Here is a 15,559-nt window from a genome sequence, read left to right as displayed (position 1 = left end):
ATTTTACAAAGTTTCCTACTGTTGAGTTCAAATGCAAACATATTTGAGAAATAGCTATGATCTACAAAGATAAAAATTATTATACTAATTTTTCTATATAACTATGTATTGCAAAAAAAAAAAAGACATTCTATTTTTAAAATTGACATTCTATTTTTTAAAAACAAAAACAAAAAAACCCCAAAGGATTCCACTAATTTAGCACATAAACACCCTGGTGGGAGAATAAATTTACTGCAGAATTGCATATATTATAAATATTTTAATTCAATATTTATATACCTTAATAATTCAAAAATAAAAAATAAAGTACAAGTATTTTGAATTTATATTTGTCTATTATTCTGTAAATGTCCATTGAATGTGGTTGGCAAATCATATAAGGACAATCAATTTGAATAAATCAACAAAAAGTGTAAATGGAAATATCATTACCTTCTTTTTACCTTTTTAAGTTTTCTTTATGAGTAGTATATAAATATGTAGTAAATACAATCATATACCTGACAATTATTATTTGCCTGCTGTTGGACTGTAATGCGGTTTATCTAACATATATATTTTATTACTTAAATTTATTAAGTATGGTCATTGTTATTTTACTTTTTATTCTGCATTGGTCTATTTTAAAATGCCAGTTGGATTAGTCAACTTTTTGTTGCTGTGAACAAAATACCTAACAAGAAAAACTCGCATGAGGGAAAATGTATTTTGGCTCATGGGTTCAGAATTTAATCTATGGCCAGCCAAGTCAATTTCTGTAGGCCCAAAATGAGGCAGAACATCATAGCAAAGGGTGAGTTGGAGGGAAGTTGTTGTACTCATGGTGGCCAGGAGGCATGGGGGAGAAGGGGAAGTAGTCAGAGGGAAAGTGAACCCTTCCAGGGTACATCACACTGACCACTTATTCCAGTCATGCCCAGCTTCCCAGTTAGTCCATTCAAACTGGAATGAATTGATTAACTCATAGATCTCATAATCCCATCATTTTATCTCTTCAATGCTCAGGAGTAATGCTAAACTCCCATTATGACCACAGGGAGGTAATTGTACAGTTAATGTACATGTTTAATCATGGGACCAAAGGTAATAAAATCTACTAGAGAACAAACAAAACAATACACTATTCACAGGGTGAGTGCTTTAAAATGTTGACACACTCAATAATTCTTTCAGTCAGACTCATATCAAATAAAAATATCCGTCATGTTTTCTAAAGTGTAAACATCCAATTCACTAAATTGCTCAAAGAATGTGTTCCAAAATTAGACAGAAAGGAGAAATGTACAATTGCAAAATACCAGGCACTTGGAAATAAAACTCTCTCTACCTTTGGATAGCATGGATCAGTAGAATTGGAAGAAATGTGTATAAAAAGAGAAAGCATTATACACATTTTGAAAAGTTAGGAAATAAAGAGAGCATAAATGTCCTCAAACATATAAAGAAACATGACAAGATGGGAAAAGTATGGGAATAAACATTCTCATAAGCCTTAAAAGCAAGAAATACTACATTTCATTATAAAATTTTCTAAAATATCAATTATACCAAAATGACTAAAATTTTCAGTTTTAGAGTCCCCATAAATTATTAATATGATGTTTCATCATGTATATTCACAAGGAAATAATTTAAACAAACAATAAATAAATAGAAGAAAGACAATAGTGTAGAGGAAAGGGAATGGGAGGGGAAGTTAGGGAATGGGGAATTACTCAGGACTGAATTAAAATAATTAAATTCCATTCTTATATAATGTCAAAATGAACCCTAATATTATGTCTAACTAAAATGAACTAGTAAAATTAAATCAGTGGTGGTAATGGACACCATCCCCCTAATAGGGTAAGACATTTAAGTAGAATAAAATGCAACACAGTAGTTTTGAATCAAGGAAAAGTGAGATAAATATTGAAGCAAAGTTAAATGCTTGCAATGCCATTTGTCTGTAAGAAATATAAAGGAAAACAAGTGTGAGAAGTGAAGCCTTACTTTTAGGAAAACATCTCAAAAATATATGTTACCTAGGCAATGAACTAATACCTTTTCTAATGGTACACATTTGTGATGGGATAAAACATGAAGGAAAGAAAGCATTTGTAAATTTGTCCTGAGTCCAAAATCATCATGAATAAATTGATTACACAATGTGAAAACAATTAGAAAAGAACTTATCATTGCAACGATGTGAGAAAAATACTTTCCTACCAGAAAATGCACTTTTGGAAGTTTAAGAAATTGAAACATAGATGTTTTATTAAATAAAGACTCCTTAACATACACTTCATTTTGCTTTCTTGCTAGAATCATTAGTCTTTTTTTCTTTCATTAAAATATGCTGCAAGAACTTCAATAGAAAAACCTTTAATTCACAGTATTATGTGCACAGTATTATGTGCTTATGATGACTTTGAAACACATTGGGTTTGCAATGGAGTATGTTGATATATATACTCTCTCTCTCTCTTGATTCTTTGTTCTTTTAAATCTGAGTCTTATTTAAGTTTGCAGGAAAAATTAATGTGAATGTCTAAGAATCCTGATAAAAAGCTGCAGAATTTCATTTACTCTAATACAAAGTATAATGATGTTTGCAAAATTTAATCTTAGCTATAAAAGGTCACCATGTTCTACAAAAAGAAATAGCATCTCTCCTCCTTTTCACCAAAATAAACATGACTGAAATTAAATTAATAATTTATTTACAAATTTCCAAAGCATTTTAGTCTGCATGATTTTTCCATTGAGACAAGTATTAGTGAATGAGAACATTTTTGCAACCAAACATAGAATATGTATTTAATGCACTCAGCTTTTTACTTAGATGCACAGATATTTTATTATGTAAAGTACTACTGCTCCTCATTTGAGAGTGGTTTATGATGAACTTTTAGTATTTAATTTTTTTTTTTTTGGTTAAAAAATGTTTACATTAGCCAGGTGCCGTGCCACATGCCTATAATCCCAGTGGTTTGGAAGGCTGAGGTAGGATGGTTAGTTCCAAGCCAGCCTCAGCAAAAGCAAGGTGCTAAGCAACTCAGTGAGACCCTATCTCTAAATAAAATACAAAATTGGCTGGATGTGGCTCAGTGGTTGACTGCCCCTGAATATAGTAACTGGTAACTTCCTACCAAAAAAATGTTTGTATTTAAAAAACAATTAAAGAACATACTTAGTGATATTGAAATGCAATAAGGAAATATCAGAACATAATAAACATACACAAGCACACATACACACAGCCACACTTTCTTGAACTCACAAAATATTGTCAGTGAAACTGTTAATTTTAACTATATACTGCCCTTATCTATTATACATAAACACATATTAGGTTTTCAATAAAATAACTTCCCCTTTGCATTTGTCTTTCCTTTGCCTAGATGTGTAAGATATTAACATTTATTTTGTTTAGTAATGCATCAATGAAAAGCATACATTTTTAACTTTGTGCTCTTTACCATCTGTGTTGATAGGCAAGAATATCTGCACTGTTTAGTTATTAAAGCTGCTGTTTTTAAACTAGTGACTTTTGTTCATTTTAAGACCATCTTACTTCCAGCATCATAAGACAGAATTAATTATTTTTTTCCATTAAGATTTATTGCACACTCGGCGCTAGGATTCACTCTTGCGTTTTCAAGTACCCAGTTGTTCTGCTGTGTGGTTGCTGAAGATTACCAAGGAGTTGGCCTGGCTCCTGAGCACCAAGAAATAAAAACTGATTGCCGACCACCAGTGGAGTACCAGCTGCCTGCTGTCGCCTGGAAGTTCACTGTTACAGTACCTGCAGGTTTGATTACACATGACTGCCGCCATTTTGAGACAACAGCCAGACCCCATAGGACCCCTGGCCGTACTGACTGAGCACCGTCTCCAGGATACCTAAGCCCAACTGATCACTCCCTGCCTCTGGGGCCCTCACATTGACTGACTGCTCCCTGCTGCCAGGGCCCCCAAACCAACTGACTGCGCCCTATCACCTGGGCCCCAGACCGATTAATTGCACCTGGCCTCCAGGATCCCACAACCACACCTAACACACTGGACCTCCAGGACCCCTGCCAGACCAACCACATCCCATCTCCAGGACCTCCAGCTGACTACGTCCACCCATCAGGTGCAGCTCCCCATTTGCCAAAACATTTCGAAGCCAGAGTGGCCATCTTGGATAATCCTGGAAGCCCTAGCTCTGATCTTTGGGTGGGGCAAATCCCATCCTGAGACGCCTGCTGGAGGCTTGAAACTCATTGTCAGGTACCTCTCATGCATCAAGCTATTGAACACTGGGAGGTTTCATTAGTATACAGTAGATTTTCTTTTTTCTCCTTTTAAAAAAATTTAGGTTTTTATTTCTTTACTTTTCTTGCTCTCTTTTCCTTGTTTACCTGTTCCCTCAGAGTCTCTTTCTCCCTATTTTGCATGCTAACATCCAATTTCTTTTGATTACACTCTCACCCTTTCTATTTTCTAGAACTTCTGTACATTCTTTTCTTATCCCATTAACAACCACATTCTACATCCCACTGCATCCTCTTTGTCCTCCATTAGAAACTGCAGACCTTATTGCAAACCTGTTTGTTTTACCAAAGACAATATTTGAACTCATTTTGTTTATTATGACAAATTTGTTATTGTCCCCATAGGGGCTATTTGGTCTAGGATTGCATAGCATCTGATTTGGACACTGCTAATATTGATCTCCCCTTAAAGAAAGGGTTCTGGTAACCTATAGGGCCACAATAAGCCTATAGGGGGAAATCTGCAATACCCCAGATCTGCACTGGTAGAGGGGAAGATACATGAACAACATGAAAAAACAAGGGAAGAAAATGATCCAAACAAATCTAGATTCTATATTCATAGAATCCAATGACAGTATGGTAGAAGAAATGTCAGAAAAGGACTTCAGATTATACATGATTAAGATGATTCCCAAAGCAAAGGATGAGATAAGAGAGCAAATGCAGGCAATGAATGATAATACCAATAAGCTGAAAGAGCAACTGCAAGAAGCAAAGATCATTTCAACAAAGAGATAGAGATTCTCAAAAAAAAAAAAAAAAAAAAAAAAATGGAAATCCTTGAAATGAAGGAGACAATAAACCAAATAAAAACCTTAATGGAAAGCATCACCAAAAGACTAGACCACTTGGAAGACAGAACCTCAGACAATGAAGACAAAATATTTGATCTTGAAAATAAAGTTGCCCAAACAGAGAAGATGGTAAGAAATCATGAACAGAATCTCCAAGAACTATGGGACATCATGAAAAGACCAAATTTAAGAATTATTGGGATTGAGGAAGGCACAGAGATACAAACCAAAGGAATGAACAACATATTCAATGAAATAATAGCAGAAAATTTCCCAAACCTGAAGAATGAAATGGAAAATCAAATATAAGAGGCTTACAGAACACCAAATGCACAGAATCACAACAGATCCACACCAAGGCACATTATAATGAAAATGCCTAACATTCAAAATAAAGATAGGATTTTGAAGGCCGCGAGAGAAAAGCATCAGATTACATATAGGGGGAGACCAACACGGATAGCAGCCGACTTCTCAACCCAGACTCTAAAAGCTAGAAGGGCCTGGACCAACATATTTCAAGCTCTGAAAGAACATGGTTGCCAACAAAGAATCCTATACCCAGCAAATTTAACCATCAGATATGAAGATGAAATAAAATATTTCCATGATAAACAAAAGTTAAAAGAATTTACAAATAGAAAGTCTGCACTACAGAATGTTCTCAACAAAATATTCCATGAGGAGGAAATGAAAAACAACAATGGAGGTCAGCAAAGGGAGGAACAACCTTAGAGAAAAACCACTCAAAGGAGAAACCAAGCCAACTTAAAAACCAAAAATAAGCCAAATGACTGGGAATACAAATCATATCTCAATAATAACCCTGAATCTTAATGGCCTAAACTCATCAATGAAAAGACATAGACTGGCAGAATGGATTAAAAAGAAAGACCCAACAATATGCTGCCTGCAAGAGACTCATCTCATAGAAAAAGATATCCAAGACTAAAGTTGAAAGGATGGGAAAAAAACCTACCATGCACATGGACTCAGTAAAAAAGTGGGGGTTTCCATCCTTATATCAGATAAAGTGGACTTCAAACCAAAATTTGTTAGACGGGATAAAGAAGGACATTTCATACTGCTTAAGAGAACCATCAATCAGGAAGACATAATGATATTAAATATTAATGCCCCAAACAATGGTGCATCCCTGTACGTCAAAGAAATCCTTCTCAATGTCAGGAATCACATAGACCACAACACAATAATTCTGGGTGACTTTAACATACCGCTGTCACCACTAGATAGATCTTCCAAACAAAATCCAACCAAAGAAACCATAGAACTCAATAACACAATTATTAACCTAGACTTAATAGACATATATAGAATATTCCATCCAACAACGAGCAGATTCACTTTCTTCTCATCAGCACTTGGAACCTTCTCGAAAATAGACCAATGTTATGCCACAAAGCAGCCCTTAGGAAATGCAAAAAAATAGAGATACTGCCTTGTGTTCTATCAGATCATAATGGACTGAGAGTAGAAATCAATGACAAAATTAAAAAGAGAAATTACTCCAACACCTGGAGACTAAATAATATGCTATTGAATGAAACATGGATAACAAAAAACATCAGGGAGGAGATTAAAAAATTCTTAGAGGTCAATGAGAATGATGATACAACATACCAAAATCTCTGGGACACTATGAAAGCATTACTAAGAGGAAAATTCATTGCATGGAGCACATTCCAGAAAAGAATGAAAAGATAACAACTAAATGACCTAACATTACAGCTCAAAGTCCTAGAAAAAGAAGAACAGAACAACAGCAAAAGTAGTAGAAGACAGGAAATAATTAAAATCAGAGGTGAAATCATTGAAATTGAAACAAAAGAAATTATTCAAAAAATTGACAAAACAAAAAGTTGGTTCTTTGAGAAAGTCAACAAAATAGACAAACCCTTAGCCACACTAAGAAAGAGAAGGAGAGAGAAGACTCAAATTACTAAAATACATGATGCAAAAGGAACTATCATGGCAGACACCACTGAGATACAGAACATAATGAGAAGCTACTTTGAAAATCTGTATTCCAACAAAATAGAAACTACCGAAGACATTGACAAATTTCTAGAGACATATGCTCATTCCAAATTGAACCAGGAGCACATACACAATTTAAAAAGATCAATATCAAGCAATGAAATAGAAGAAGTCATTAAAAACCTACCATCCAGGACCAGATGGATTTTCCGCCAAATTCTACAAGACCTTCAAAGAAGAATGCATTCCAATACTTCTCAAAGTATTCCGGAAAATATAAAAGGAGGGTACCCTACCAAACTCATTCTATGAAGCTAATATCACTCTCATACCCAAGCCAGGAAAAGACACATCAAGGAAAGAAAATTTTAGACCAGTATCCTTGATGAATATAGATGCAAAGATCTTTAACAAAAAATTGGCAAACCGTATCCAAAAACATATTAAGGAAATTGTGCACTATGATCAAGTGGGGTTCATCCCTCAAATGCAAGGATGGTTTAACATCCATAAATCAATAAATGTAATCCATCATATCAATAGACTTAAGGATAAGAATCATATGGTTATTTCAATTGATGCAGAAAAAGCATTCGCCAAAATACAACACCCCTTCTTGCTCAAAACACTAGAAAATATAGGGATAGTAGGAACATACCTGAACTTTGTAAAGGATATTTACGCTAAGCCCATGGCCAACATTATTCTTAATCGGAGAAAAACTGAAACCATTCCCTTTAAAAACCGGAACAAGACAGGGATGCCCTCTTTCACCACTTGTATTCAACATTGTCCTCGAAACTTAGCCAGAGCAATTAGATAGACTAAAGAAATTAAAGAGATATGAATAGGAAAAGAGGAACTTAAGCTGTCACTATTTGCTGATGACATGATTCTATATTTAGAGGATCCAAAAAACTCCTCCAGAAAACTTCTAGACCTCATCAATGAATTCAGTAAAATAGCAGGCTATAAAATCAACACGCATAAATCTAAAGCATTTTTATACGCAAGTGATGAAACATCTGAAAGGGAGGTGAGGAAAACAACTCCATTTGCAATAGCCTCAAAAAAAATAAAATACTTAGGAATCAATCTACCCAAAGAGGTAAATGATCTCTACAATGAAAACTACAAAACATTGAAGAAAGAAATTGAGGAAGACCTTAGAAGATGGAAAGATCTCCCATGTTCTTGGATAGGCAAAATTAATATTGTCCAAATGACCATACTACCAAAAGTGCTATACAGATTCAATGCAATTCCAATTAAAATCCCAATTACCTACTTCACAGAAATAGAGCAAGCAGTCATGAAATTCATCTGGAAAAATAAGAAACCCAGAATATCTAAAGCAATCCTTAGCAGGAAGAATGAAACAAGGGGTATCGCAATATCAGAACTTCAACTGTACTACAAAGCAATAGTAACGAAAACGGCATGGTATTGGTACCAAAATAGACAGGTAAATCAATGGTACAGAATAGAGGACACGGACACAAACTCAAATAAATACAATTTTCTCATACTAGACAAAGAGGCCAAAAATATGCAATGGAGAATAGATAGCCTCTTCAACAAATGGTGCTGGGAAAACTGGAAATCCATATGCAACAGAACGAAACTAAACCCCTATCTCTCTCCCTGCACAAAAATCAACTCACAATGGATCAATGACCTTGAAATCAGACCAGAGACCCTGCATCTTATAGAAGAAAAAGTAGGTCCAAATCCTCAGCTTGTTGGCTTAGGATCAGACTTCCTTAACAGGACTCCCATAGCACAAGAAATAAAAGCAAGAATCAATAACTGGGTAGATTCAAACTAAATAGCTTTCTCTTAGTAAAGGAAACTATCAGCAATGCGAAGAGAGAGCCTACAGAGTGGGAAAATATCTTTGCCACTCATACTTCAGATAGAGCGCTAATTTCCAGAATATATAAAGAACTCAAAAAACTCTACACCAAGAATACAAATAACCCAATCAACAAATGGGCTAAGGATATGAACAGACACTTCTCAGAGGAAGATCTATAAGCAATCAACAAACATGAAAAAATGTTCACCATCTTTAGTAATAAGAGAAATGCAAATCAAAACTACCCTAAGATTCCATCTCACCCCAATTAGAATGATGATCATCAAGAATACAAGCAACAATAGGTGTTGGAGAGGATGTGGGGAAAAAGGTACACTCATACATTGCTGGTGGGGCTGCAAATTAGTGCAGCCACTCTGGAAAGTAGTGTGGAGATTCCTTAGAAAACTTGGAATGGACCTACCATTTGACCCAGCTATCCCACTCCTTGGCCTATACCCAAAGGACTTAAAATCTGCATGCTACAGATACAGCCACATAAATGTTCATAGTTGCTCAATTCACAATAGCCAGACTGTGGAACCAACCTAGATGTCCTTCAATTGATGAATGGATAAAGAAACTGTGGTATATATATACAATGGAATATTACTCAGCTATAAAGAATAATAAAAAGCGGATGATGACACATAATGGGGGGTGGGAGGGGAGCAAGAATGGAGGAAGGAGGGACTGTATAGAGGGAAAAGAGAGGTGGGAGGGGTGGGGGGGAAGGAAAAAATAACAGAATGAATTAAACATCATTACTCTATGTAAATGTATGAATATGCAAATGGTATGCTGTTACTCCATGTACAAACAGAAACAACATGTATCCCATTTGTTTATAATAAAAATAAATTTAAAAAAAATATTTAAAAAAGATTTATTGTCTTATATATCATGCCCTAAAACATATATAAAAACTACTGTCATGTCTTGAGCACAAACTCAACACATTTGATTCAGTTATATGTCATTATCTCTAAACTAATTCTTTTGAGTACACTGGTCAGTATTCACTCATAAGAAAGATGGACAGTGAGGAAATAAAATAAAGAAATACTTGCTTTAATTACATAAATTTTAATGCATTGAAAGTAATGATTGCATTACCTTCAGAGTTTAGGGATGCAGAAAATGGGTCGTAGAATCAGATTCTAGTTTAAATACTCATTATACTTCTTAAGAACTCTTCAACCTTCTCTGTGCCTCAGTTTCATACTCAGTAAACTCTGTATCACACACTATTCTGTTCAAATTTATGAGCACTTAATGAATTTGTACACCTTGAGCGCACTATGTGGCACCTCACATATTTTGAGGGTTCTCATATTACTAAAATCATAAGTTATTTTGTTTTACAATTTTTAATATTATCTAGGTTTCTCCTACTGAAGTGCACTTTATTAAGTTTTCTTGAAAAGAATAATTAGGCTGAAACATAAATATATAAAACATGTTTACCTCTCTGTTTACATCTTTTTCCACATGTACACAAACCAGATCATATTTTCATACCTCCCAGAACGTTTTTATACTATTTTGTCTAGAATTTTCTGCTCCCTTATTATACAGAGGAGGGGAGGCCATGATACAATAAAAAAAAAATCACAAATAAGCAACACCTCTCCTTGAAGAGTAGTGAGGCAGAGTTGCATGTAATGTTTAGCAATATGGACTTCAGAGACAGGATATTAGTTCTGTCATTAACCAGTTCAATGATATTAGGCAGACAATTTGAATTGTATGAGATTGCATTTCTTCAACTAAAATCCAAAGAGTAATATTAAATTTACTCTATATGGTATAAGATTCCAATAAAATATAACATGAAAACTTCTTTGCAAAATATCAAGGAAGGAGTAAATGCTCAATAGTCACTCAGTCTTTCCAGGGTAAACTATAGGCTCCTTTATTATGGCCTTACAAGTTCTTCTATTCAACACTTAGTGTGCCCCTCTTTGTGATATCAAGTGTGTAATGGTATATTGTGATAGCAAGTGTGTAATGGTATAAAATGATGTGTTTTCTTCATATAATTCACAGTCCTCTTTCACTTGTTCCTTTTACATATTTGTCACTATCTTTTGATGATGACGTCCATAAGTTGTAACCACATATTTTTCACATAAGGCATATTATAGGCATTTACTATATTTTAATCTCATAAGTAAATAAGTAAATATATAAATGAAGTTCCCCTTAAAATAATAAAATGTAAAGTGGTATGTAACAAATAAACTACAATATAAAAGAAAAGTGAGAGTAACATAGGTTTGGAAATTGTATAAGATTTAAGCATGCAAATATTTATACATTACTACACCACATTTATCCTCAAAATCAGGGAAATATCTTCATTAATCAACATGTTTTATGAAATGATGTTATTTAGTTTAAGTCGTTTTGGTTAATCTTAAGAATTATCATTGAAGCATTTTTTAAAAATCTATAGTGATTTGTGTACTATAAGATGAATAATTACAAAGTATATTTCATATCTCATATTCTTACTCTATCACTAAATAGATTCTCATCCATTTATGCCACAGATTTTTATTCAGATATTCATTAATACTTTATCATATACAATGTCAAATGCTTTGGGGAATATTAAGGTTAAGTAAGAAGTTCTATCTGCAAGGACATTGTAATCATATTAATGTTGACAATATACGCTTGTGAATAATGATAATGAAATAGAAATCATTTTTTTGAAAGGGATAAAGGTAGAATTCTATGGATGTTTGGGTTTACAGAGGCAATTTCAAGACTTCATGGAGAAAATAACTTTAATGTGTTTAAAAGGAATATAGGTTGATAAATGACATGTATATGTATATATATATATAAATACTAAAAATTGTGACAATTTTTCATGCATTATATATATATATATATAATCACAATTTTTTAATACATTCATCTATCAACTGGCACCTGGATTGTGTCAGTGACTTAGCTATTGTGAATTGTGGTGCTATAAGCATGGTAGTTCCATCCCTAGTTTACTGAAGAATTCCTAACCTGCTTTCCAGAGTGATTCTACTAGTCTGCAGTCCCACAAATATGCACAAGTGTACCTTTTTCCCCACAACCTCGCCAGCATTTATTATTGTTTGTATTCTTGACCATTGCCATTCTGACTGGAGTGAGATGAAATCTTAGTTTTGATTTGTATTTCCATAATTGCTGGAGATGTTGCACATTTTTTCATATATTTGTTGATCATTTGTCAAAGCCAGATCTTTTGACAAAAGTTGTGGGCACAATGCAAACTAACAATGTCACCCTTTCCTCAGCAGTTAAGAATTTCAAAGTTGTGATAGCAGAATATTAAACCAAGTATGGGAACAGTCTAAAGGTAGACTCTTATGCAAGATCACACATTTATGTTAGCAAAGTCAACTCTGGCCAGAGTAACCTGAAATTCTCTATCCCAGAGATTATAGCCCTTAATATGAAGAAAGGCCTGAGTACTTTTTTCAATATATGAACAATCTCATAATATATAGAAAGGCTGTAAATATTGGTAGAACAACACAAAATTGCCTAGACTTTCTATTTCTCTGACTCTTGCTCTGAAAAATGTTGGAAGAAAAAACAATGAAAGAGGAATAGATGTAGACAAATGTGAAATGTGGACATACCACATACAAGCTTTCTTACAGAATACTACAGTATGACAGTTCATACATTTTTATTGTGTAAATAAAGATATATAGAATCATTCCTACCAATAAATAAACTTTTAGTGAACATGAAAGTTTAAAAATTAGATAAATCTGTTTTCTTTTCTTTTTTTTTTTTCTTAGTTCTGTGATGGAAATAAGTTCAGAATGCTGATAATGGATCAGGATGGGAAAACTCACCTAGACTTTTTGGATAGATCTTGGATCTGGAAACTGTTTAGAAAAGACTGTTCTACCATTTTCTTCTACGGCCCTTCCATCCTACTTTAGTCTTTACTTTTATTCATAAACCATAATATTGATAGCTCTGTGAAAATCTGATACAGTTCATGATTTTTTTTTTTCATGTTCATGTGAATGATTTCAGGAAACAGAAAATCACTTTTTTGTTTTTTACTTTTATTTTAATAATTTTAGATGCTTGCAAGTATTGAGGCAGTCAGCAAGTACATGTTGAATGAAAGAATAACTGAATGAAATGAGTGCTAATATTCAAAGGAGTTACCAGGGCAAAAAATGGAATACTATACACACACACACACACACACACACACACACATCTTTAGATAAATTTATAGGTTCACATGACCTTCACATGACCTATAATCTTCAAAATTTATGTTTGTGAGAAAAAATGATAAATACTAAATAAAGTATATCTCACTGTATCGAGTATATTAGGTATGAGGTGAAAAAACATATGTAAAATGATCTTATAGAAATACATATCAATTAAGTGTGAAAGTGGAACTGTGAATCTGCCTGTGTTCTGAAATATACGCAACAGAAAGCATGCTAACAATCTTAATAGTAGAATGATAGCAAATTTTCAAATTTTAAAGATCAGGGTGCAAGTATAGAATCACACTTAGAAACATAGGCTGTTGTTTAAGGTCAAAATGAGAGAAGCACAAACTTTTTCATTTTTAGTAGATGAATTCTGGTCTGCATACTGTTACTGGTGTTTCAGCTTAGAGAACACACCACCACTGATACATATTGCCGGCACTATTCTAGGGCATCTAAATCAATCATTTATTTCTTTGCCATGTGCTTCACACTTAATATCTTGGGCATGACTAACTTTTCATTGAATATAGTCTAGCTCTTATAACTGAACCCTAGTAACCAGGAACAATAGAAAGAAAACATCCCCAATTGGCTGTTGAAGTCGGAGGCAAAACACAGTAACTTATCAACATTTCAAACAAATGAGGAGTCCACAGAAATTATAGGGATTAGGTCCTTCTAAGAACATCACATTTTTTACAGAGAAACAATGTTAAGTCACTGATGGATTTTAAGAGAGAGAGTAACATGGACATGATTGTGATTCAGAAGTATTATTTGAGCCGGGCACAGTGGCACATATCTGTAATCCTTGTGAATTGGGAAGCTGAGTCAGGAGGATCACAAATTAAAGCCAACCTTAGCAATTTAGCAAGGCCCTGAACAACTTAGTGAGACCTGTCTAGAAATAAAAAAAAAAAAGGACAACCATAGCTCAATGGTTAAACACCTCTGGGTTAAATCCTTAGTATAAAACCAACAAAAAATAAAGAAAGAAAAAACAAACAAGCAAAGAATGTAACTGTTCTCTGAATATCATTGTGATGATGAATTGTAGTGAAAAAGCAAAGGGAGTTTAATAACAAATTAAGAGACTTTTCCATTAATCTATAAGAAATAAGTTAATCTCAAGACAGAGGCTATGGGAATTGAAAAAAGATATTACTGACATAAACAGGACATGACAGTTGAAAGCAATGTATGGGAAAGATTTCAAAGATGACATTTAGGTTTCTGTCTTGAGAAGGAAAGAAAGGTTGCTTTAATATTCCAAATACAATGTGACAGTTAATTTTATGTGTCAACTTGAATAGGTTTTGATGGGATTCACAGATATCTATTTAAAGGTTCGTGCTGTACTGTCTATGAGGGTAAGTCCAAAAGAAATTAGCATATGAATTGTTGGACTGAGCAAAATGGGTTTCCTGTTGCAAAGTGAGTGGTCATTGCCCAATCCACTGAGGTCCAGGATAGAAGAAAAAAACATGCAGGAAGTAAGGATTTGTTCTCTTTCTTGTCTTCTCTCAGGGTTACCATTCGAACTAGGAGACTGATATTCTCTAGGTTTTGCTGTCCCTGGTTCTCAGGCTATCAGATCTGAACTGGAAGACACACCCTCTACTCTCTGATGCTCAAGCATTTAAACCACATTCTGGCCTTCCTGCATTCTGGCTTGAAGATGACAGACTGAAGGGCATCTCAGCCACCATTACTGCAGAAGCAATGCCTTTAAAAATATGTAACAAGCCTATTATTTTATTGGTTCTGGTTCTGTGGAAAATCCTGAGTAATATAACAATGTAATAACCACCTTAAGAGAATAAAGGGGAAAATTACATGAGCATCTCCACAGATAAAAAATATTTGAGGAAATTCATCAAGCTTCATTTTAAAAGCAGTAGAAGGAAAGCTCATCAAACCAATTATTTTTCATAAACCAATTTTATGAAAAATTAACAGCTGACACCATACTTGTGAAAAATTGAATATTTACTACAAAGATCAGGAATAAGATGATGATGGCCATTCTCACTGATGTGAAATATTGAATTAGAATTCCTACTGGGAGAAACAAGACAATAAAAAGAAACAGTGGTTATCAATGTTAGAAAGAGGTAAAATTATATTTGCAAATTACATGATATTAAGTATTGAAAATACCAGTGAATCCAGTAAGCTACTATTAGACCTAATAAATAAGTTCAGCAAGTTTTCACAATCCAAAATCAACATATAAAGAATAAATTGCATTTTGGTACACTTGCAATAATCTGAAAATAAATAAATCATCAAAAATAATAAAATAAATTTAAACAAATAAATGCATTACTTTTACAC

Source organism: Sciurus carolinensis, chromosome 11 (genome assembly GCF_902686445.1).
Source record: "Sciurus carolinensis chromosome 11, mSciCar1.2, whole genome shotgun sequence".
NCBI classification, from domain to species: Eukaryota; Metazoa; Chordata; class Mammalia; order Rodentia; family Sciuridae; genus Sciurus; species Sciurus carolinensis.
The sequence above is the reverse complement of the archived record's forward strand: the minus strand, read 5'-3'. Positions refer to the sequence as shown.